Genomic DNA, 12,656 nt, shown 5'->3' with positions numbered 1-12,656 from the left:
GCAAAGGGTCAGCTGATGGGTCAAGTGCAATGGGCTCTGCTGACTGTTAGAGGGGAAATCAAGAACATCAGCTGCCAGTTTGTTTCCAATGAGGACAACAGAAACCTTGGGTGATTAGGGTGACTGCCCCTAATTGCAGCTAGAGCCTGAGAAAGCTTCCCGATGCTTGAAGTAGCTATAGTATCTGCCTATAGAATCTGTCCTGACTCAGGAGGGCTGAGGCTGCATCCCAGAGTGCCCTATTCTGCTTGACGTAGGTGGGAGAATAGTTCCTGAGTACCCATAAACAGCACAGATTTTCTGAAGTGCTCTGTATAGCCCCAGCCTCACCCTAAGGGCATACAGGGAACTCAGAAGACACTTTGATAGCAGGGACAGGCAAGAGCCCTTCCGAAGCCCGTTATATGTGACCAGTGTCCATCCAATCAGCCCTTTGAGTTGCTGGACCTCAAAGAGCAGAAGAGGCGATAAAATCTATTTCCCTTTGCTCCCCATCTTTTTCCTTTCAAACTTATAGCTCATAGAAGGTGAGTCCCTGAAAGGCTTCTTCCTTTCGTCTGGCGGCAGCCATCAGGTGAGCAAAGATGGGTGCATACAAATACATCCAGGAGCTATGGAGGAAGAAGCAGTCCGACGTGATGCGCTTTCTTCTGAGGGTCCGCTGCTGGCAATACCGCCAGCTCTCTGCACTGCACAGGGCTCCCTGCCCCACCCAGCCTGATAAAGCTCGAAGACTAGGGTACAAGGCTAAGCAAGGCTATGTCATTTACAGGATTCGTGTCCGCCGTGGTGGTCGTAAACGCCCAGTTCCTAAGGGTGCAACTTACCGCAAGCCTGTCCACCATGGTGTTAACCTGCTGAAACTTGCCCGAAGCCTTCAGTCTGTTGCTGAGGAGAGAGCTGGGCGCCATTGTGGGGCTTTGAAAGTCCTGAATTCCTACTGGGTTGGTGAAGATTCCACATACAAATATTTTGAGGTTATCCTCATTGATCTGTTCCATAAAGCTATCAGAAGAAATCCTGACACCCAGAGGATCACCAAACCAGTCCACAAACACAGAGAGATGCGTGGGCTGACATCTGCTGGCCGAAAGAGCCGTGGCCTTGGAAAGGGCCACAAGTTCCATCACACTATTGGTGGTTCCCGCAGTGAAGCCTGGAGAAGGCGCAATATTCTCCAAGGAGAAGGAAGGAAGGAAGAAAGAAAGAGAGTCCCAGAATTGTTTCTGCCGCTCAGAAAACTTGAGTCTGACATTAAGAGTAGATTGTTTTTTATATTATTGTACCATTTTGTTGCTGAGAAATAAAACATCTTTTGCACATTTGAGTTTGTGGATAGAGATTTATATTCCATTCCTGTGTAGTAGTTATCTTTCCTTGCATTAATGACTGGTGTCCACTGTTAACAAGAGGTCTCCCCTTATGAGAGGAAGCCCTATAGCATAGAATGGGTAGGACATCCGGTTGTTCAGCTTGGACATCATTTGGAACATGCATAATATCCCCAGCTATTCATTTTTCACATCAAGTGATGAAAAAATATTTGTCCAATACCTGTCTGTCTTAGTCACTTTTTTTGTGGCTGTGAAGAGACACCATGACCAAAGCAACTCTTATAAGGAAAAGCATTTAACTGGAGGCTGGCTTACAGTTTCAGAGGTTCAGTCCATCATCATCATGGTTAGGAGCATGGCAGCAGGCAGGCACACATGTATGTGCTGGAGGAGTAGCTAAGAGCTACATCCTGATCCATATATGGAAAGGAGAAGAGGGAAACGGAGAGAGACTGGGCCTGGCATCGGCTTTTGAAGCCTCAAAGCCTGCCATCTCCAGTGACACACTTCCTTTAACAAGGCCACGCCCACTCCAAAGGGCATGCCTCAGAATGCTGGTAATCCTTTCAAACAGTTCCAAACTGTTTGAAAATCTTTTTAAATTTTCTGCTAACCAAGCATTCATGTATAGGAACCTATGGAGTCCATTCTTTTTCCAATCGTCACACTATCATGGTCAAGGTCATACTTTGGTATTTTCCTTGGGACATAGTCAATCAAGGGACTTACTAGAAACAGAGATATGTTATAGCTGAGTGTATTGAACATACATTGATTTTGAGATCCCATATGGCAGACATATGATTTTAAATGTGTGTATGTATACACATACACACAAATATATAATTTTATATTATATATTACTAAATATAATATATGACTGTCTTAATTAGGGTTTTACTATTGTGAACAGACATCACCACCAAGGCAAGTCTTATAAAGGACATCATTTAATTGGAGCTGGCTTACAGGTTTAGAAGTTCAGTCTATTATCATCAAGGTGGGAGTATAGCAGCATCTAGACAGGCATGGTGCAGGAGGAGCTAAGAATTCTACATTTTCATCTGAAGGCTGCTAGTGGAAGACTGGCTTTCAGGAAGCTAGGAGGAAGGTCTTAAAGCCCATGCCCACAGTGACACACCTACTCCAAGGCCACACCTCCAAATAGTGCCACTCTCTGAGCCAAACATATTCAAACCACTACAATGATATAATGTATCATGTACAATGTATAATATATATTATTAATATAATATTATATATGATAAATACATAGCATGTAACAAAATATATAATAAATATATAATTATGATATCATGTATAATATATAACAATCTAATTGTAGGAGTGATAAACTCAAGTTCAGAAAACATATATCCTGTGACTAAACAGTATGATATTGATAAAAAAATATGTAAATTACTAGTATTCTGTCAGCTTCGGAAGCAGGAGGGAGAACAAGTCTAGCAGAGGGACCCACTCCACTCCCAGTTTGCTCTGCTCGGTAGCTGGTGATTGGAAGACACTCTGCAACATCACTTAAGGCCTGAGACATGCAGCCCCACCTTCCAGTTTCTTTCTTTCTTTCTTTCTTTCTTTCTTTCTTTCTTTCTTTCTTTCTTTCTTTCTTTCTTTCTTTCTTCATTTCTTTCTTTTTTTTTTTTTGTTTGTTTGTTTTTTTTTGTTTTTGTTTTTCGAGACAGGGTTTCTCTGTATAGCCCTGGCTGTCCTGGAACTCACTTTGTAGACCAGGCTGGCCTCCAACTCAGAAATCCGCCTGCCTCTGCCTCCCAAGTACTGGGCCAGTTTCTTTACTAACATGGGTCTGACTTCTGTAAAAGGCATCATGGCTGCCCTCCGGCCTCTGGTGAAGCCCAAGATCGTCAAAAAGAGGACCTAGAAGTTCAGCAGGCACCAGTCAGACCGATATGTGAAATCAGTGAAAGCAGAACTGGAATAAACCCAGAGGCATTGACAACAGGGTGCAGGGAAGGTTCAAGGGGCAGATCCTGATGCCCAACATTGGTTACTGGAGCACCAAGAAAACCAAGCACACGCTGCCTAGTGGCTTCCGGAAGTTTCTGGTCCACAAAGTCAAGGAGCTGGAAGTGTTGCTGATGTGTAATAAATTTTACGGTGCTGAAGAGGCTCACAGTGTGTCCTCTAAGAACCGAGAAGCCATCGCTGAAAGAGCAGCATAGCTGGCCATCAGAGCCACCAATCCCAACGCCAGGCTACACAGCAAAGAAAATGAATAAATGGCTTGTGTGTATGTTTTGTATTTAAATAAAAACCACAAAAACTGCCAAAAAAATTTGTATAAATTAATTTCAGATAGTAAGAAAATTTTGTTTCTGTCTTCTCTTTTCTTTTTCTTTTCTCTCTTTTTTTTGTTTTGTTTTTTTTTTTTTTGAGATGAAAAGAAAGGGAAATTAGTCTAATCTGTGGCCTATCCATGCAAATCAGATCACTGTTTAATTTAAATATTGCCTCATCTATGTTCCTTTAGGCAGAGTAGTTCTCTATATAATTCATTATGCTGGTAAATGTAATGTATTATCCCAGTGGTCAGGTGAGGTGGCAGAGCCGGAGACCTCTATGAATTTGAGACTAGACTGCACTACTAGTGAGTTCTAGGTCAGCTGGGGTTACATAATGAGAATCTGCCTATCTCCATCTATAATCTATACATCTCTACATAATGCCTATTGTATATTTTAAGGAGTAAATGTAGGATTGTGCTTTCATTTGGGGTCTTAGCGGCTCACATTAAAATTATTTAGGCTCTCTGAATTCTTGCTGTCAGTTGTAAAGCTATTTCAGAGAGTCTGTTCAAAGGCAAATAGGACAATATTTGCATAATGCTAACCCACCCCAAAGGCAGTCAATAAATAATGGGTACAACTATTGTCATTACAGAGGTACCATGCCCTCTATGGATGGCGATTGCCTGGGCCATGACCTCTGTTCTAACAGCTTCTCTAGTTCTCTCAGATTATGGAAGGCTAGCAGTCTGCTTGAGCTTGCTGGAACCTACTATGGAAAGTGCAGGACCAAGTGTCTTTCTTCCACAAGTTCTTTATTGTCCCTGAGTGATCTAGTGAAAACTCTAGCACTGAAGACAGGGTCACATGTGACAGGCCAGCACTCTGTCACAGAGCTACATCCAAACTTTCAACTCTTCCAACCAACATTACAAGGCTATTTCTACCTTTACCCAAAGCTACCAGTATTTAATGAGCAGTTTTCGTGCATCTGTTTTTCTGTTCCAGTGTTTTACACGTTATTCAAACTACTTCATGAATTAGGTCCTCTGTCCTCCTTAACAGATAAGGGAGGCCCAGACAGGGTGCTGTGGGCTCTGGGATTTGTGAGGCTTTTTCGGGGTTCCAGAGTTAATTCTTAGACAGACCTTCATCCTTCTGTTTAACTGCCTGGACAGGAAGTGAAGAACACAGACAACCTTGTGTTTTTCTTTCTTTTTAGTATAGAAGTCTTTTCAAAGAGTCTTTCTTTTCTCTTCTAGAAAAATAAACAAGAGAAATTCTTGCTTCATTAGTGATTTTACCCCTGCTGAGGGCTCCAAACCAGGGGTTGGGAGGATCTTCCCTCCCCCCCCCTCCCCGCAGAGCCCTGTTCAAAGGAGCCAATGAACACCCTCTGCTGAGAGTCACAGCCATAATTATTAATATTGAAGTAGGTTTGAATACATAAAAATAGAAGTCACATCACACTTTTGAAAAAAATTGAAGCCACCTGTAAGGTCAATAAAATTAAGACTGGAAGACACTCTGAATAAAAAACGAACTGTTTCAAAAAAGAATATTTCATCCCAGGTCATCCACACTACAACATTACTGTCACTTACCAACTATTTACCCACGTCTCCCACATGCCGGAAATGCGTTTTTAAAAAAGACATGTTTAAAATCAGAAAGGCCATTCAATTATTTTACTTCCAGACTCTATACTTGTTCCTACTAACCAGAAGTCTTTGCCTTGGGAAAATAGTTTCATTTCCCTCTCCCTTTCCCAAATTTCCTAAAAGACCTGTATTGGGATGGTAAAGGTTTTCTGAGTCCCAGAGGAGTTCTCCTTGGCTAGGAAGAGCTTGTTGGAGCATGTTCTGAGAGAGCCCCGAGGAGCATACCTCAGAACAATGTTTTCAAACATTCTATGCTCGCTTTTTTCAATATAACTACTGCAGCCTGTGGTAGACAACAAGTGACTCCAGAGGGCACTGAGCTACGTTTCTTTCACAAACGCTCTAAAGATACAAATTCCAGCTTTCAAAGAACTGCGTGGTGCTCCCAGAATTTATCCCAAGAGCTTTGTAGGGTTTACTTCCAAGATAGAAGGAGCAGAGGTTCTTTGTTATTAATATATTTTATATTAGCTTGAGGAAATGTGTTGTTCTTCAGTGAGGAAATAAGTTAATTATAAGGAAAAGAGGGTGTGTGGAAAGGTCCATATCCTTGAATTATAAAATTTCTCTCATTTCCCTCCCACCCCAAAGATTCCCATAACGGTATCTAAATGCATCATGTAAGAAAACTTCTTCATCTACTGCAATTAGTTATTCTCTTATCTACCAATAAGAATTTGCATATGAGCTGTGAGGTAAACTTTTAAAAACAATTTATTCGTAAAGATAGGCAGTGCCTGCTTAGAGAACCTTTCCATGGGAGAGAAGATACTTTGAAAAATATTCTCTGTGTGGAACTTTCTGCTGAAGTTAAAGACAAGATTGTTTCTGTCTTCAGCTTTAGAAGGAGCTGAAAGACTCTGTGCATGAAATAGAAGTGTAATGTTCTTAGAGTATCATGCACTACCTCAGTTCCATGTGCTTAGTAGGTGCTCATTAACTAATCATGCAAACTGCAGAATGGCTCTTGTTGTTTGGGATCATATAGGCTGTGTTTAGAACCACCGGGAACTCGGCAAAACCAAGTCTCATTTAATCCCATTACACGTGTCCATTTCTCAATTCTCCCTTCTTTCTGTGAACTCTGAAATCATGTGTTAGGAGCTGTATTTGGGAAGACAGGCTCAAACATCATAATCATCATACCTTACAAAGACAACACAAAGAGAAAATGTAAAACCAAATCAGAGGCGGGCCAATGTCCTCATGGAGTGTCTTTGTGGTTCTACCTCTGGAGACACCACGTTAGGATAGATTTGACATGAGAGGCAGGATGGGGCCTTCTCTAGGGACTCCTCTTAAACTCTGACTTAGCTCAGCTGGCTAATTGGCTTAGCCTTCCTCATCTGACAAACTCAGGTTTTAAAAACAGAACCAGAGGAGGGCCATTGGTCTGGAGTAAAGGTTATCAGGATAGTAAACAAATTCCCTAAGCCTTCTGTTGAAAAATGCTCAGTGGGGCAGACCTGGCTTTTCCTGTTCTTGGCTGCATCTGCTGTGAGCATAATAGGCTCATTTAAAGTGAAGGGTTTGCCTTGAGATCAGAGCTTAGGGTGGATTCTGTAGTGCAGTGATGATCATAGAGTCCTGCTTTCTCCCACCACTGTGCTCTCTCCTTTATTTCCAACCCATTACCAGTTTTGCCTTATAAAGTTGAATTAAAAGTGGAGGATGGTGGTTCAGTAAGTCATCTTCACTTTATTCTCTAACACTAGACAGTTCCCACTTCCTGGGTGCCTCTGTGCCAGGGAGCTGTGACTGTCTGGTTTTCTGTATTGACACAGTGCTGTAAAGTGACATAGTTGTCACTTTACAGAGCAGTGATAACTTTGTTTTGGTGAATGAAACTTCCCCGACGTGCAGAAAGAGGAAGTGGCAGACCACTCTATCTATTGTTCATGTTCCTGTTTCGCATCTGCCCTCTGAATGGTACACAGTGAGAGGAAGTCCCAGACACTGTGGTCATCACCCATCAGGTTTTAAACGTCTAGCTTGCTGGATCAGAAATTACACTTAGGACCCTCATGCTCTGATGTTACTGCATAGGCAGGGAGGGACTCACTTTTCAAGTGTGTCTACTGGTATTGCACAAGCCACTAACCTTCTCACTCATCACTGAGACGGGATCCTACAGAACAAGGACATGGAGCTAGGCCATAGCCTCGATGGCTTATCTCTCGAAGCTCCTCTAATCAGTCCTATTCCAAACTGGGTGACTAGAGCAGATTATAGAGCCATGGGGTGCAACTTCTGCTGGCCTCATTCCATGCTGTGCAGGCGGTATAAATATGGCTATAAAATCTTGAGCTGCAACTCTAGGCCACGTCACAGAGGTATGACATGACTCGTAACTGGAGCAACACTGGTCAATTAGAAGGGAGGCCGCTCTTTGTGGGAGGAGCATGTTTGGTAGTCTTTGAATTAAGAATCAGACACAATGTCAAAGGCCATGGCCCAAATTAAAAGAAGACCTTGGCACAAGGAAAGGGTGGAGAGAAACCCTCTGTTGCTCACAGAAGAGCATTCCTACAGTGTCCCATGGATTAAATGCCTACAGGGTCTGAAATGGCATAATCAAATCAATTATAATACTGTACCAAACATATAATATTGTACCATTACATAATATATGAATTATCCATTACTACATAAAATAAATTATCCTAGCTCAAAACAACAAACTTATGACATAGTTCCTGAGTATCAGTAATTAAGTGGCGCGTCTAGATGGTTCCCTCTCAGAAGGCAAGTGCTGGGTGAGGAGTCAGGCAGCCAAGGTTTTCAAGATTTGAGAGAGTTGATTTAAATGATTGCTGTCAGGAGGCTGTTAAGCCCAAGTTGCATGTACCCAAAGACCACTAAGGAGCCAATTCCAATGTAAACCATGTAACGGTCTTTATTGTGAGCAAGGTCTCTCTCACCATCATAGTGGGTCAGAGTGAGAGCCCTGAGTCTAGGGGTTCAGGATTTGTATTGCGGATACAGCAAACTTGGGGCATGCATCTATACAGGTCAGCAAGTTAATATTTTAAAAACTACATTTCTGCTGTACTCCGTAGGAACTGAAGATGAGAACGAAGCCATCGGACCACCAGGATGGATAAGTTACTTATTCTCTGCAGGATGTCTTGAGTTATCTTGACCCTGCTATTGTAGCCTCACTGGCTGTTGCTAAGGGGGATGGGTTGTCATAGGGTACTTGCTCAGGAGGACTCTGACTTTATTCCTGGAACTGGAGTTTAGCCCCTGGCCTCGAACAAAATGGAGTTTCTTTTTAAAAAAGGAATTGGTTGGGCTTTACAAGGCCTTAGTCCCTCACCCCGTGGACCTTTCCACGTGTTGACTGAGCATCCTCATGATATGATATCTGCCTTTCCCTAGAGCAAATGACTCAGTGGCAAGGCACAAGCTGCAGTGCTTCTTTATAGTACTCTTAAACACACACCCTTCCTTCTGCCAGATGCCATTCATTAGAAGGCATGACGGAGTCAAGTGTGGGTGGAAATCAGCTTTGTCTTTTGAAAGAACTGTTGCAGAATGTGTGGACATTGTTGAAACCCTGCCCTCATATGCAGTATCTACCCAGGGTGTCACGAAATGCAGTATAGTCAAGGCTGGCTACGGGATTTGAGAAGCTCATTGCAAAATAAAAATATAGAACTCCTACACAGGCAGTGTTAACCATTTCAACACAGTGACAGAACATTAAATCAAGTGTTACACTCTCAGTGATGGGTACAGTGACCAAGAGGTGGGCTTTGAGTCCCAGACCCACTGCTTAATAACTAGTAATTTTCAGGAAAGCAATTTAATCTCTCTGAACCTTAACTTCTGTTTCTCTAAAATGGTCATGCTTAGTTACGTTTCCTATCAGTTGGGATGCTTCTGTTTTAGAACAATGAATGAAGTCATTTCTTTGTGTGGCTTACTGTGGGCACTTGGTAACACTGATATTATAATGATAACCTTTCAAAGGTTTCTGGCGTTAGTGAAGAGCTGGTGAAGAGTGAAGTTTGGTTATTTAGCTACTGGTCATAAACACCTCGAAGCAGGGACAGCACCTCCTGGGCTGGGCAGCCCCAATATTCCTGTCCCTCCAGCGAGGACTCACTTGCTCAGGAGTGTGAAACACGAGTCCTGTACACTACCGGAAGAATCACTAAGAAGATATATTTCTGAAATGGCATGTTTTAAAGCATTCGAACAGGCAGACTGCCTTTCCCTAGAACAAGTGACCCAGTGGCAAGGCACAACAGGCATTCTGTTGTGAGAAAATCCAGATAGGAAGATTGAAGCTTCGCTGGTTGTTTCCAGGGGCATCCATCAGCACAATTTAGAAACTGTTGCTGTTAACTAGTTCCTATTAATAACTCAGAGGATGAGACTGAATATTAAGCAGAAACCTTCTCATAGCAATATTCTCTTTGGATGACTCAAAAAAAGAAAAAGCTAGGAATATTTCTTCATGAAGTCTTCATTGTAATAATGGCAAAATAATTTTTATAAAGCAATTCTAGTGCCAAACTAACTTTTTGTCTTCTTCCCCCCTTTTTTAAATTAAAATATTGTATATGTGTTAGTGTATTGTGTGCACCCAAGGAATCTAGAAGAGGGTGTTGGATACCCTGGAACTGAAGTTAGAGACAGTTGTGAGCCTTCACGTTGGTACTGTGAACCCAACCCCTGCCCACACAGCAGCATTAGAGCATCTTTCCAGACTACACCCCGCCCCCATACTCTGTCTTCTTTGTTACGCAGATGAGCCCTGTGAGGTGAACAGTAAACCAACTGAGGCTGTGCAAAGTGCCAGCTACTTCTCCAGTAGCTGATGCTCCAGGACCACAGGACAGAGGTTCGAATTTGTGCAGTGTAAGTGGCCTTTGTAAGAGGCCTAGGTGCTGCTCATTCGTTTGGACGGACAGCTCAACGGAAGTACTTGGAGGAAAGAGCTATGCTCCTTTCAAAAACAAATTAACAGCACAAGAGCAGCCAGGTAAAAGGGTGGTCAGACTTGTTCTCCTTATCTCTAGACTGAGTTCCCTTCTCAGCAATGATCTTTACTTCTCAGGGAACTTCCTTATTTATTCCTAATCCAAAACTAGTTCCTGAATGTGAAACAGCGATGAACATACATTAGAGTATGAAATCCCTGGATGCTCTTCTCCCACTTCATCCCCCCACCCCCTCATCTTACCCCAGCAACCCTGCTGTTCTGTTGGTGATCTCTTTCTCTTTGAGCACAACACAATGGAGTGGCCTACAGTGGGGTGGACTTTCTTAAATCCCTCTGCTAGTTTTGTTTTGTTTTGTTTTTTTAAAGAGATTTCAATCTCATTTGACAGGAGAGATTTTAAATTTTACAGTCAGTTCAATCAATTACTTATTAGATATAAACAAACTTCAGTGCATCAAAGCACATACTTAGTTCCCGTGGGTTTCTGAGTCGGCCTGAAGTTGTTTGTTCTGTGGTCTTTCTAGCCCAGCCCAGCACAGAGAGCCACTGCTCTAGGTGACATGGAGCCATGTCTTCTCTTACTTCTCTTCCAGTCCTTGCCACTCCCCTCTTCTTCACTGTCTGTCTTCAATTCACCCCCTGTCCACTGCATATCAACAAAGACTTCCATAGCCTTGGCTTGCTTCTTCTGCCTCATTCCAACTCTGTCTACTTACAGGGAATCTCCTAGGCTTTTGCCTGGTTGCTTGGCCTTTCCAGGGCTCTGTTCTCTAACTCCTCAGAGTATTGGAGCTTCCCCTTTCCCGGTCTTCTGGCTTTTCATAGGCCGAGCCAGTCGGAGGCATAGGAGATTGCAAGTTGGGGGAAGGCTGGGAGTTTTCACTTCCTCTTTTTTATGTGGGCTTTTCTGGCAGCCAGCAGCTGCTTTTCTGACTCCAGTTGCTTTCGAACAGCACCTTTTACATCCCGGCATTTGCCAAGACTTTTTGCACTGGTTTCTAGGCCCTCTTAACATCTTTGCAGATATGGTGGCAGAGGTATTTGGGAAACTGAGGCAGGAGTTTTGCCATTAAGTTCTAGGCTAGCCTGGGCTCCATAACAATTACAAAAGCTAATCAAGGGTACACAGAAAGAGCCTGCCTCAGACAAAGCAACGACACAACACAACCAGTGGTCTGGAGAGGTGACTGAGCGATTAAGGGTGCTTGCTCCTTCCAGAGGAGCTGAGTTTAGTCCCCGGTATCCACATTAGGCAGCTAACAGCTGCCTCTTACTCAGTTCCAGGGGATCTAACACCTTCTTCTGGCTCTCCCCACGTACTGCACACATACACACACACACACACACACACACACACACACACACACACACACGCATATACTCAGGCACACACACAGACACACGATATTAAACAAACAAACAAACAAACAACAACACAACACTCACCATCTTAACTTCAGCCCCGAGGAGTTCACGGTGCACGCACATGCACACACACACACACACACACACACACACACTCCACACACTCCACACAAGGCTCAGCAGCCTTGTCCCCCTTAGACTAAGAATCCCACAAGTACTCACTACGGTCTGCGGTTATATATAATGTCTTCTGATGACGCCCAAGATGCCTGGGGTGACTCCTATGCGCGCAGCCATGTAGTTTTATCAGTAACTTTCTTCCCATTCATGACGTTGTAAGTGATAAATTTAACTTCAAAACACAAAATCTGGCACTATTTTTTTGTCAGCTACTTTGAACATCCTACTGTAGCTAGTCTCACGTTTTGCTTGTGTTAAGGGATTGTTTGGCTGTGACATTGAACACTCCTGTTGAGGAAGCAGCAGTTTCCTTTGAGATATTCTTCTTTCTTATTGGTCCCACATGAGATCCTGGCACTAGGGCAGAGATTTATGAGGTGGTGTGGTCACATGAATATGTGAGTTACTTTCCTGTGATAAAAGGCCCGTGGCTTCAGACTTCCACTCTGATTTGGGTCTGAGCATACATGGCTACTGTAATGAGTTGGAGCCATACTACCTACACACACACACACACACACACACACACACACACACACACACACACTCGCTAGAGCATGTGGGTCCAGGGTAACTAATATTGCTCATTCATTTGGCCTTTGCCATGGCTTGTCAGAAACTGGACTTGTGTTCATTATTCTGAGAAGTGTTCAGCTGTGAAATAAGTACTGGGAAGATGAAATATAATTGATCCTGAACCTTTGTGAGCTCTCAATCCTGTGTAAGCAAGACATAAGTATTTAGTGACCCAATACATCTTTTTGAGCTTGAAAGTTCATAGATTAAAAGTGCTTATGAATTGACTTGGGCAAGAAGACGAGGAAAATCTATGTATTGGCTCTGAAGTGAAGAGAAAAACTATTATGGCATGTTAAAGAAGCATTAGTGATGAACTGAT

The 12,656-nt window shown here is 43.0% G+C and overlaps 2 pseudogenes; both read left to right on the top strand.

Annotated features, from left to right (window-relative positions):
• Positions 547 to 1,172, top strand: Gm8420 (predicted gene 8420; annotated as a pseudogene).
• Gm8419 lies at positions 3,181 to 3,592 on the top strand (annotated as a pseudogene).
• The last annotated feature ends 9,064 nt before the right edge of the window (positions 3,593 to 12,656 follow it).

The sequence above is a fragment of the Mus musculus genome, chromosome 1 (genome assembly GCF_000001635.26).
Source record: "Mus musculus strain C57BL/6J chromosome 1, GRCm38.p6 C57BL/6J".
NCBI classification, from domain to species: Eukaryota; Metazoa; Chordata; class Mammalia; order Rodentia; family Muridae; genus Mus; species Mus musculus.
This window is presented reverse-complemented; position numbering and strand designations above follow the sequence as displayed.